At 35.5% G+C, this 13,922-nt stretch overlaps 1 protein-coding gene across 1 annotated transcript in view; it reads right to left on the bottom strand.

Moving 5' to 3' along the window:
* Positions 1–13,922, bottom strand: part of LOC129744004 (trehalase) — a 94,844-nt gene that overhangs the window by 34,226 nt on the left and 46,696 nt on the right. The window lies entirely within an intron of this gene.

Below are 13,922 nucleotides of genomic sequence, written 5' to 3'. Positions count from 1 at the left end.
AAATTCAATAAACTCATCAACAGGGTTTAAAATACATTTTAGGATTCCGAAAAACCTTAATGATAAGTTTTGAAAAACTTGCTCATAAAATTTAGGTTTGGAGGCACAAATGAAAAAAAAAAATACATCACAATTCGTTTTTTTTGTTTGATTTTCCATAATTAAAGAGAATAAATCCTGGCAAAAACCGGACAAAAACCGGGCAATGTTCAATGAAATACGGGCAATTAGGCCGGGCCGGACTGTTCTCAAATATGGTTAAAACCGGGTAATCTTGCAATCTTATTTTAAATAAATAAATGGTAAGAGTATAGATTAAAAATCAATAGCTCCAGTTTTTTAATGAGGGTTTCCGTATCTAATTCATATGTACTATATTAAGATTTCAGAAACAAAATTTCGTTTCCATGATCATTCTGAAAATGCACTGAAAAATTCATACATTAAATTTTGATACATAATTCAAACACAAACACGATCGTCCTTCTTGTTCCTTTTCTTGCTGGGAACTTTCTGCTCCATGTTAATGGGACTGTGATTCAGTAAAACACGATTCAAGTTTATAATTTTGAGTCAGACATGAGAATTTAGAATGAAACGTTAAGTTTCGGAACTCAGTTCCGATTTACAAGTTTAGCAAACCAAAAGCTACCAAAACAAGATTATAAAAATTGAAAGTTCTGATTCAAACATCGCATGTGTGATTTCTATTAGCTTAGCTTAGCTTGATTGACTACTCACATCCACCTGAATCATTGAACCCGAAATGCTCAAATATCCATTTCTACTAAATGAATTTCACGTCTGAAACAGATATTTTTAATTGTTAAATAAAGATATAGTCGTTCAGCTCTCATTTTTCTACACAAAATATGCATTTCGAAAACCATGATTGCAGGCGTGGCTTAGTAGAACGAATTCCACATCGCCAATGGTTGCTACTCCGTGATTGACCGAGGCCATCAATTTTGTACAAAGGTCAAAAGAATGGTACTTGGGATTATTAGCTCATTCTCATTGTACAATACTGATGCTCTCTCTTTGAACATCAATAACGGCGCTAGCCACGTCCTAGTAGTCAATAGATAGGTTTGGAAATAAGAGAAAAGGACGAAAGAATAATATTGCTCTTTAGAACCGAGGTCACCTCTGCATCCTAGCAAATAATTTTTGTTGGGAATTTAGGGGGAAGGATGTGATCAGGAAACACTTTTGACAAGTGTGATCTAGTTTTTGAAATTCTTTTTTTTTTAATTTTGTTGTTTGATGGAAATACCTGAACTGGTACAAGTACAATCTTAACTTATAACCACATTTCTTCGTTTTTTATGACACTTTACAACACATCTAATTAACTGTCATTTTATCGTAATATTTTTACTCAAAATATCATACCTTTTTCTCAAATGATAGAATCATAGTTTTATAGAAGCTGAATTGAAATTATAATCGTTTAATTAATTTCTTAATGCTTCTCTGATCTCGGCATCATATTAGTTTTCTAATCAAAGCTATTTTTACAGGTGGCGGATGATCAACACTTTGGCACAAAGCTGCCAGCCCAGAGCCGGTGTTTAAGAATATTGAAAAAAATATCGGTTTCTGTAAATAAATATATCCCTTTATTGAAAAAAGGGAGCTAGGAGATATTTGTTTTATTGCGTATTATATGCACAGCCAAATCCAAATTTAATTTTGAATTAAAATATAAATTTGATACTAAATACAGCAGGTTGTGTTGAAAAAAATAGCTGGTTTCCAGCAATCTGGATTGCTAATTTTCTAGCAATTTGAATTGCTGGAAACCAGCATTAACGTTTGCTGTTTTTTCCAACAATTTAAATTGCTGAAAATTTTGCTGGAAAGTCAGCGGGACAAAAACCAGCAAAAAATTGCTGGTTTCCAGCAAAAAAAATTTGCTGTGTAAGCTTGTGTTGCCCAAACGCTCTTTAATAAAATCGATACCGAGAATGTTTCTTAATCTGGATAAGTGATTGTTAGGTCGAAAATTTGTTTTCAAGCACTCTTGGTAACATGTAGAAATATTTTAAAGGGTCCTTTGCACGAGAAATTCTCCAATAGTTGTATGAATGAAGTAACGTAAATAATAAATAAAGTAAATAATTTTGAAGAAATTTGTTTTTTTGGAAAAATAATGACTTCCTGCTGTGTGGTGGCGGCTTATAGAATACTACCACTGGGATACTGGTCCACGTCGTAAAAGGCGACTTATCCAGTACTTCCCATATGCGTTAGTCATTCTTCAAATGCGACTATCACATTGGGAGGGGGGAAAACTTGGCTTGGGATTTTGAAGTTCTAAGCCAAGTTTTCTTCAGGGAGGATTCACCAATTGTGCTTATTGCTATTAAGTTGAATTCTCCTAAATTTTGTAAACACCCGCTTCAGGGTGGTTCTGTGCCTGTGGGCCCCAAAGTGGGGGTAGGAGGGTGTATAATAATCCTACCTTAAGCAGAACGTTGTTAAGGTCTGCACTATAGCCAGGCACTGGTGCAAAGGGCCGTATTTTTCCTGGCAACTCGTGGGATTCAGATTATACACACGATTTTTAAATTTTCATCCTGTATGGGATACCCCGCTTCATGCGTCGATATGAAGGTGCAGAGGTTCTTGTGTGTGATGGAAATATGTGTGGAATTCTTTGATAGAAATGCTTTCTATTAAGGTTGCACAGATAAATCTGCAGCACAAAAGAACCGCTACACTTAACTTATGTCGTTTAATCCTTAATGGAACTGCATCAATCGCCTTGGTGCAAGAACCCTATTTCCGAAATGGAACTTTTTACTTAGGGAATTTGCTCAAACCAAACTTTACTGTGTTCAGTGTAATTGGAATGACTAATGCCCGAATAATGCCTCGTGCATGTATATTGATAAACAATTCTTTAAATGCAACACTTATACCCAATCTAACAACAAGAGATATTTGCGTCGTTCAGGTTTCGCTGCCTGATAGAAAATACGTCTACTGTTCGGCATACTTACCATATGAACAATCATCCCCTACGGATGATTTAAAAAATGTCATTTCATTCTGTGAATCACAAAATACACCTCTTGTAATAGGCTGTGATGCCAATGCTCATCATTTTGTATGGGGTAGCTCAGATATCAATCTGAGAGGCTCAAATTTAATGGAATATTTAAGCAGCACTGATTTAGAAATTCTAAATGTAGGAAATAAACCAACTTTTGTTAGGTGTGACAGAGAAGAGGTGATTGACATCACACTTTGTTCTAGAACAATTTCTCAGGAAATTTCAAATTGGCATGTGCCTAACGAAGAATCGATTTCTGACCACAGGTTTATCTATTTTGAACACTCAGGTGAGTTTTTAGAAACAATTACATTCAGAAATCCAAGAACAACTAATTGGGACCTTTATTTGGAGCATATTGCTATTAAATTTCATGGATATACACCTGAAATTACTACTCCTTCTGAGTTGGATGAAGTGGTTGCAAAAACCACCGAAATTATTTTAAATTCTTATGAAGAAGCGTGTCCCGTACGAACGTTGAAATTCAACAAAAACAGTACACCATGGTGGAACTCAAATCTCAGTAAATTACGAAAAAACTGCAGACGCTCTTGGAACCGAAGGCGCACGGAAGGTTTTGATGCCTTCAAGTTGGCTCGCAGAGCTTACCGGAAAGCAACAAGAGCTGCCGAACGCTCAAGTTGGCAGAGCTACTGCACAAACATTTCAAGCTTGCACGAAGCAAGTAGGTTAAATAAAGTCTTAGCCAAATCAAAAGATTATCAGGTTTCATACCTTAAAACCCCTAGTGGTGATTATACATCAAACGACGAAGATACATTAAGTTGTCTATTCAATACTCACTTTCCAGGATGTGTTGATCAAGATTCATCGATAGAGCCTGAGTTCTTTTCTGGAAGTCTAGATTCCTTGCATTTTGCTCGGAAAATAGTTACTACAGAATCGATCAAATGGGCAATCGATGGTTTTGCTCAATACAAATCTCCTGGAAGTGACGGTTTATTTCCAGTTTTGCTTCAAAAAGGTTTCGATCATTTCAAACACATATTAAGAAAAATAATGATAAGCAGTTTTGCTCATGGATATATTCCTAAACTTTGGCGGCAGATAGCCGTGAAATTCATCCCTAAAGGGGGACGATCATCATACGACGAAGCCAAAAGCTTTCGTCCTATTAGTCTAAGTTCATTTCTATTAAAAGCACTTGAACGTTTAATTGATCATCATATCAGGCAAGAATGCCTTGTCCAACATCCGCTTAATGCGACACAACATGCATACCAAACAGGAAAACCAACATTAACTCTTCTGCACAACATAGTACATAATATTGAAAATAGTTTTTCACAGGAAGAATCATGTCTAGGAGCATTTCTAGACATAGAAGGAGCATTTGATAATGTCTCGTTTACATCAATAATGGATGCGGCACTACTTCATGGAGTGCCTAGTGTTATAACTAACTGGATTAGCGCAATGCTAAGTAACAGGAATCTTCATTCGTCTTTAAGACAGGCTTCAATAACAAAAGTTAGCACACGTGGTTGCCCACAGGGAGGTGTACTATCACCTCTTTTGTGGAACCTAGTTGCAGACGGTTTGTTGAGAAAACTCAATGACCGTGGAATACCAACCTATGGATTCGCAGATGATTATCTTCTGCTGGTAAGAGGTTTGTGCATAAGCACATTATTTGATATAATGCAACAAGCTCTGCGCTCTGTTGAACGATGGTGTTCTCATGTAGAACTTTCAGTTAATCCTCTAAAAACTAACATTGTTTTATTTACTAAAAAACGTATCACCCGCGGGGTGCGCCCTCTGCTGTTTTATGGTTCCGAAATCACCGTGTCTAATCAAGTTAAATATTTGGGTGTCATTCTTGACTCCAAATTAAACTGGTCTGATCACATCGAATTCAGAATCAAAAAAGCATGCATGGCCTTCGGACAATGCCGACGTGCAATCGGAAAAAAACTGGGGACTCAAACCTAAACATATTCACTGGATTTATTCCACAATAGTAAGACCAATTCTGGCCTATGGGTGTCTAGTGTGGTGGCAGAAAGGAGAAGTTGCAACAGTTCGGACTAAACTAAATCACCTTCAAAGAATGTGTCTTTTGGGGATGTCCAGATCGTTCACTACAACTCCTACTGCAGCACTAGAGGCTCTGTTTTCTATCAAACCTCTACACTTGTTCCTAAAACAGGAAGCCTTCTCATGTGCTTTTCGTCTACAGGCAGTTGGTCTCTGGCTGTCAGGAAATATCGAAAGATCATCGAGTCATACAAATGTGTGGCCTGAATTAGTTAGATTAAACAAGTTTAATCTTGCGCCAAACGATTTAACACTCTCGAGTAGTTTTCCCTACATGGGGTTTAAAGTCAAATTTCCTTCTCCTCAAGAATGGTTATCAGGTTTCGTAGAGGACCAAATGTCCTCTCATATTGTATTCTATACTGACGGTTCATTATCAAACGGCCGTGCAGGTGCAGGAATTTACTGTCACGAGTTGAACATAGAATATGCTCAACCTCTAGGAAAATATTGTACAGTCTTTCAGGCTGAGCTATATGCTATTATGTATGGAGTGCAAATTGCACTTCAAAAGAAGATTATGTTCAGAACTATTTATTTCTGTTCGGATAGCCAAGCAGCTATCAAATCACTCAGTGCTTCCAGTTCTAGATCAAAACTGGTAATCGCATGCCGGAAAGCAATCGAAGAACTTGCTGAAGGCAATGGATTAAACCTTCTATGGGTACCCGGACATAAGGGAATTTTTGGAAACGAATGCGCCGACGAACTCGCTAGAGCTGGGTCGGAAAAGGAATTTTACGGACCAGAGCCGGCTGTCCCAATATCACCATGTTGGTTCAGAAACCAAATTCAAACTTGGTCCTCTAACCAGCATGAACGATACTGGGAAGAGTTGGACACTTGTCGTCAAACTAAATTATTTTTAGAAAAACCATCTCCAATCATATCGAGTTACTTATTAACTTTAAATAAATCTCATTGCAGCATCTTGATCAGAGCACTCTCCGGTCATTGTAAACTCAACTATCACATGCACAACATTCAGCGTGCTGAATCTCCAGTATGTGGTAGTTGTGAATCAGATGTGGAAGATCCCTTCCATCTTATATGTAACTGTCCCTCATTTGCCAGACTACGTTTTCGTACTCTGGGATCTTACGCTTTAAGCGAATCTGAGTTTAAGAAATTAAACTTAAAAAACATTCTATCATTCCTTACCGAATGTAGAAAAGAGCTTTAATGCTAATAATCCCTAGTGGAAAGGCTTTATGCCATCTTAAATAGATTGAATTTATTTCTTCCTTTTATAGGTTTTTCAGGTTTCTCAGGTAAATGATGAAATCTTGGATAAAAAAAGGCTAGGCACAATTTTCCCGTATGTTTGGATAACGTGCCGCTATTAAGCCTACCCCCATTCTGATACCTGATACCTGATGAATGAAGTAACGTAAATAATAAATAAAGTAAATAATTTTGAAGAAATTTGTTTTTTTGGAAAAAATAATATATTTTGAATATTTAAGCATGGTTTTATGGTTAATTTTGAAAGCAGCTTTGTAGTCTGTAGATCATATTGATCAGTTTCTTATCTCCTTCTAGTTTCGTACAGTTAGAAAATTGGAGCCAGAATTGTCTACACACGCCTTCTATTTTAGCTTACTAGTAGTTAGTACAAATATAGCCGTTCTTGTCAAACATTCATAAGTTCAGCTGATGATAGTGGTTTTACAAATTGCCTCATAGAAGGGGCAATCCGTCGTCGTTCCGGCCGAGGAATTGTTATGACCAATGTGATTGACAGTGTTTGGTACAGAAGTTCCCATTGATCATTTGGGATTTCAAGAGCAGCAGCAGCCTCTTCACGAGAAGGATGGTGCTATTGGTTGTTATGAAATTCGGAAATCAGAGGGCTGTCGGCACATGAGCATCACGTTTCCCGCCGGTGTCTTGGGAAAAAGGATGGTACAGAATTTTTAGAAGCGATTAATAAGGGTCGATCATTCGATCTTCCACGTTTCAAACACTGCACCTACATATGCAGATTCCACAGGCGCCACAGATCACCATTTGACCATCTGTCTGGGTCGATGAAATCGAAAGATTAGGGGTTATGTGAGTTGGTAGCATCAGGTTGTACCTACCGAACGTTTCTCACGTAACAAAGTACAGTTCATTGGTTGGTTACAGTTGTGAAATACGTTGAGTCATTTCTCTATTTTAATCTTGAATTATAGATACAACAGATTTAAACATACGCGTTTCAAATATTTTCGTAAGAAAATGATAAAGTATATATTTATAACCAGCCCCTACTTTTGGGAGTTCAACTGATGGAAGAGGCTCTCATATCTTACTTAAAAGTTAATTATTAGAAGTATTTCGTAAAAAAGACATGTTAGTCACTTTTTTTAAATTGAATTTAATTTCGTTTCGATTTTTCCACAAAACTTTTAGTGTCATATAAAAGCACAAGCAATAATGCATAAAAAATGGATGTACGTCACTTCGTCACGCCGCAGCAGCTTAAAGAAGTTTTTACGATAGCAACTTGGCACGATCTACTACGAAAACCAATGAAGTTGAATAATGGTAATTACTAAATCTAAATCTGTTGGTCACATCATATTTAAGTAAGTTTTCAAATGATTCACACTTTTTTCCATAATCAACCTAAATCACATTTTCTTCCAAAAGTACCAATACGTCGTTGATTTTTTCTTTCATTTTAAACATCATATTGCGTGAGTTAACAGGCTGGCCCATAACTATAAAAATCATTTTTGTTATCATGTCGATTTTTTAAAAAATAAAACGAACACAAAAATACAAGATTTGAATTAAACTTGATGTTTGCTCGAAGAGATTTGTTTTCCTTGACTATAAGGGTATATCTGTCGTATGTTAAGAAGACTTTCCATACATTTTGCTGAGAATCTCCACAAGACTGCGCCAGCTCATGCTTCAGCCAACTGAGCTGAAACTTTCAGAAAGTCATTTTTTCACCTAAAGGCACCAATCAATCTGGGACAGTCTAGTGAGCAATTTAGAGCTTTTCTTACCGAATCATCATTTTTGTCCAACAGATTAGTGGTATGGTTTCATTTAATAAAGAAAATTTAATAAAAACTTTAAACCCCAATAGAAATGCTAATGTACTTATGTTGTTGTTTACTGAGTACAATGAGCAAAAGTTCTCTATGGAATGATTCAATTTCACTTTCCATATTGTATTCGAATGGCGTTAGACTAAGTATCTGGTGACTGTGTTGTTCGAATTCAACCGAAAAAACCATGTCCTTGTCCATGTGAACAACAATTATAACTGTCATTTGTGAGATATGTACCTATATTGCAGCCTATTAAGTTACAGACGATTAAGAATAAGTTGGTCGATATTGTTTAAGTATATTTTTATGACACTATATTAGTATGTTGGATATGGTTCCGAGTAGGCCTTGTTCGGGTGCGGACGCGTTTTTTTCGGGTTTCTCGTGCGCTGCATTTTTTGCTCTCTCATTGATATACTTGGTGGTTTAAGTAATGATTCGAGGATAAAATTAAAAAATTGAAGAATTGGTACTGGTGAATTTAAAAGTATTCGTGTGATTTGTGGCTGAAATTGTGTCTTTCTCGGTCGTTTATGGTTGCTTCTCATGTGAAATTTAAATAAAGTGCAACAGAACGGGAAAAGAAAGCATAAACTTTTTTCATCTTGTGCTAAATGAAGATATTGCTATTCTTCTAATCTATTTGAGAAGCATAGTGATTAATGAAACAAAGTTGTGCTGAAATGTGTGCAAAAATTGTGAAGAAATCGGATGATGAAGCCAATCGATTGCAAGCAAATCAGCAGCCAAAAGCGCGCGAGCGGCGGAATTCAACAGAACGGAGAATCCGGTGAGCTTGTTCCTTAACATTTATGGAATTTTCCACTTTTCATTTCCTTATTCGAGCTTCTAAAAAAATGTTTTCTAAAGATTTGTATAGAAGTTGGACACGAAATATTTTAACGAAGAAACCTTCCAATTAAACGCTCAATGTTTTATTTTTCTTTACTCCGCCCACACACACGATGGTTTGATTGCAGCAATCGATGATTTTTCAAAATTCATCACCACCAGTTATACCTAGTGGGTTTTTTTTCTTTACTGTTCTTTCCCATTTTATTCGGGTGGGTACTTTGTTCATTTAGCTAAACGTCGGGTTGCTAATGGTTTCATGTGCCCGATAGAACGTTGCTGTTAGGAATCATTTGAACTAAATTTGCTTAAAAGACACGTAATAGGTGTTGTTGATAATTGCTACGACTTCGAATAGATACTGCGAGTTCAGAATTTGACATTCGGATTGAGTAATTGTTCATTTCGTGCTAGGGTGATTCCGCCCAACTCCGCCTGGTATAAAACTTATTTCCACTTTTTTTTTTGTCAATTAATTGCAGGCGTATAAATGTAAAATAATTTTAAAGATTCTTTAGGAAAATTACAAAATATAATTTATTTCCTTGTGTAAATAATCGAACACCATACTGAAGCACTATTAAACATCATTTCACATACAACATAACATCACTTGTTTACTTAATTCATGTTGAATCAAAAATATTAACTGAAGTTTTTTTTTAAATTTTGAAACATAATCTCAAAATAGTTTTTAACAGGGTTAAGATATTAAGATATAAAAATGTTTCAGCAATTGAAAATTTAGCTAGTATGCAAAGATAAAAAGAGCTATTATGCTCTCCATATCATAAGAGAAAAATATTTTTCTAATATTGTAGAGTAAATTGTTACTCGAATATTGGTGCTAAGGTAGACAGATTTTTTTTTCGATATATCACTCAAAGTGATTTTATGCTAAATCTGACAAATGCTACGTATTCAGGAAACCGAAATCGTGCAAAATGACTTTTTCAAACATATTGGCAGCAAAGACACTGCTCCTCAGTGATTTTGTTTTGGAACCATAAATGTTAAACCGACATTTGCTTCCTATTTATCGCATTGTTCGATTAAGATTTATTATATTTTAAAGGTTGCAATATTATGAAATATGTAAGTTTTTTTTTTTCGTAAATTTCCTTTATTGAAGTTTTCAATTTGAAAAAAAGTAATCGTCACGTCAATTGATAAATTCCAAAATGTCATCATAAAACCTAAATTAACAATTAAACACCATAGTTGAAGGTTCTTTACAGAAACCATGACAACTCAACATAATATTTGGAATTTTAATTACATTTAAAAAAATGGGGTTGAGTTTAAAGCTGCGTTGTGATTTGAGATGTGTAAAGGTTAGATAAGGTAGATACAGTAAATGGTAAGATTTGGGTTTCATAAAATGGTAAAGTTCATTGATTTTTTTTTAAATGTATATACAAATATAAGAACAACCAGAATTACCGTTAAATTGAAATTTTTTACCAAATAGAATAAAAATATCATCATTTAGCTTGGAATTATAAATTTTAATTGCTTTCAATAGCTTTAAATTTTTAAGTGCAGTAGAGTATCCTGACTGATTATCCACTAAATAATATGTTTTTTTCATTAATATTTTTAGAAACGGATTAAAAGTCGGTAAATTAAGCTATAGCTTTAACACAACTGGTAAGATTTAGGATGGAGTATGAAAAGGTAAGAGTTCACGGAGTGGTAAGATTTCATAATTTTTCAACAATTTAATTTATTAAATAAATTATTTTTGAACGGCCACTCAGTTGCCAGCTGGGCAGGTATCTACACGTATGCGGAATACCTGTCGAAGATTCATAACACTGGAAATGTTATGAATTTTATACGGTTGCGAAACTGATTGATCGTTCTACAAATAACACATACACATACACGTAACACTCATTACATAACAGTTCATACGAAATGGTGTCGGGTATGTGGCTGTTTGCATTGTAGATAGGCCGAACAATTGATATAAAGAATGCAAATTAACGCATACGTTGGCGAAACTGCGGTGAATCCGTGCACCCATGGTGGATTACCTACATACATACATACATACTATATTAGTATGTTGGATATAAGCGCCGATGTGGTCTAGCGGATAGGCTGGCGCGAGTTTGGTTTTGATATGCCAGGCGTACTGGGTTCGATTCCCGGTATCGGCAAGAAAACTTTTGGGTTCGAATCCCATAGGTGGTCAAAAGGTAAGATGTGTTTCCTCTTATAAATGACTATATAATAAGAATGTTCAATCAGTTGCTAGCTGGCCTGGTATTTACACGGATGCCGGAATACCAGCAAGTAAACTAGCCCACCTGATTGACTCGTTCTTCCAAAATATACCTTACATCAACACAGCACACTCACTCCATAACAGTTCATACGAAGCCATGGGGTCCGGGTATGGTGTACGCGTTGCATTGGAGATTTATCGAACTTAATAATCTAAAGAATGCACGTGAACACATACTTAGGCAGAAACTGCGATGAATCCGTGCACCCATGGTGGATAACCAATATACATACATACATTTTTAAAAATTTTCTTTAATGATGTCATAAGAAGTTGTAATCTTATTTTGTGAAATTTCTAGAATTTGTAGAATTTAATTTTTTGTAAGCGTTGTATCACCAAATACGAGAATATCTTGGCAATATTCAAATCCTGGATTTTAAAAAAGTGTAGTAAATTGATTGGAAATCAGCTTTTTGTTTGGATATAGGTCAGGACGCCAAAATCAGTTAATTAAACAAAGGCACCAAAAATGCTGTTCCCTTGTGCAATCATTACAAACTTTTTGGGTTGAATCACAGAATTACAGATATCACATTTTTCGGGAAATCAGAATTTCGTTGAGTCATGTCGATAAGAAATTTATAATCGTTAATCCAGTCTTTATTATAAAACTTTTTTTCATTTCTGCTATTAATCAAGAACAAAAGTATTTCACTTTATCATAAAATTTTAACTTAGCTTTAAACAGGCCCGTGCGAAGGACCTGTGTATGGAGTTGGGGGGAGGGGGGTGGATGGGGGGGGGGGTTTCAAAATTCAAAATTCAAAATCAATATTTTCTAGTTTTGAATCATTTCCTCCCAGCAAATCATCAATAAGTATTTAAAATGTTGTTCCTTTTTCTGAACTAGACATTTACTTAAAAATAAATACTAAGCAGTCAAGTTTACCAATTTAACATAAATATTTCCAAAAACACAATAAAATTTATTAACTTTAACCTAGATTTGAAAAGAAAGAAAGAAATCCAAATTCTAAAATAAATTTCAGACCAGATAAGAAATTAATCATAATTTAAAATTGTTTTTTTTTAGATAGGGAAAAGCCCGCGGGAGTAGAATTTCCTTCAAATTCTTTCTCCCGTAGGCATAAAACCTTCTCATCATATTTATTTATTTTTTCTTTTTTCAAAAGATTTTCAAAAGGTTTACAATAATGCAGAAGTATACCATAATTTTTCTGGTTGCGATGGTGGCTGCAGCGGTGGTGGAGGGCGGTGAGATGGCTTGTTGGTGGTGGTGGGGGAGGCGGAAACGAAAAAGTAGAATATATGGAGACAGGTATTAGTTAGGGCTAATGGTGGCGGTGACATATGATGAGATTTTTAGGACGATTTTGCACCTTCAGTGAGAATTGAATCTCTGTTGAGAGGGTGCAGTAGACTCCAGTTTCTCCAGATTAGGCGACATCAAGTTTTTATAAATGTAGATTTAGATTACTTATTATAAAAGTTTTAGCTGGAGCTCAAAACTTCGTAAAATTGTTCTCAAGTCGTACGTGCGATGGTAGAGCGTTGAACATTTGGCTACCGTAATATGAGAAGGTAGCTTTTCCCCTTTCTGTGTTCATTCGACGTGTCTGTACAGCTTGCAGTGGCTTCAATGCGCTTTTGCTGGCACTTCCCCAAATTGCTACCATGTACTGGAGTTTTGATTGAACAAAAGCATGGTACATTGATAAACGTTGCTTCATGGGAATGTATTTTTTTTTATCCTCCAGAGAAGGCCACATGTTGAGCTTATTTCCTTTCTAATGTTTTCGATATGGGTTGTCCATTTAAGATCGGCATCAATGGTTAGTCCAAGATATTTGTAACTCCGCGCTTTTTCTATAGTTGTGGATTGTACTATCAGCTCATTCCTTGGTTGAATTTGAGGCGACCTCCGAGGGTTGAAAATTGTGTATTTGGTTTTGGAAAGATTTAAAGACAACAGATTTTCCGAAAAATAATCCTGGAGCAGTTGTAGATCTAGCTTCATCTGAGCAACGATTTCGCTTGGATCATTCGTGGTGTACAACAAGGACGTGTCGTCTGCAAAGAGTCGTGGTTTCCCCTTCAGGCCAAGCTTCGGTAGGTCATTTATGTACAGAAGAAAAAGCAAAGGTCCCAGATTACTCCCTTGTGGTACGCCGACTGTCAGAGGCAGTGTTTAGCAAAACGATAATAATTGTTGTGTATAAATCGTCTTAATTAACATTCCTTTTCTTCATTCTCTATTGAAGGCTTGATTAAAAAAGTCTACAGCTATTTTAAATTTGAAGAAATATTTAATCACGATTTGAATTGTAAAATCTTGATCTAGCGAAAAAACCAATTTGAACTTGAGAGATTTATTCGAAACACATCCTACTTGAAGATTAAATTTAATTTGAATCAAAGAAGAATATCAATCATCAATTTTATATCAAAAGTACCAGGGATCAAAATCAGAGATAACATAATTTTTTATGTTCAAATTGGTCCAGTTATCAATCTAAAAGGATGAAGTAGTTCATTTTTGAAGTTCACTAAAATAACTTCATTTATTTATAGAACAACCTTCTACTGTCAAAGTACAGGTTTGGAAATGGAAATTGATCTTGAAAGATCAATAAGAAAC

The sequence above is a fragment of the Uranotaenia lowii genome, chromosome 2 (genome assembly GCF_029784155.1).
Source record: "Uranotaenia lowii strain MFRU-FL chromosome 2, ASM2978415v1, whole genome shotgun sequence".
In the NCBI taxonomy this organism is placed as follows: domain Eukaryota; kingdom Metazoa; phylum Arthropoda; class Insecta; order Diptera; family Culicidae; genus Uranotaenia; species Uranotaenia lowii.
This window is presented reverse-complemented; position numbering and strand designations above follow the sequence as displayed.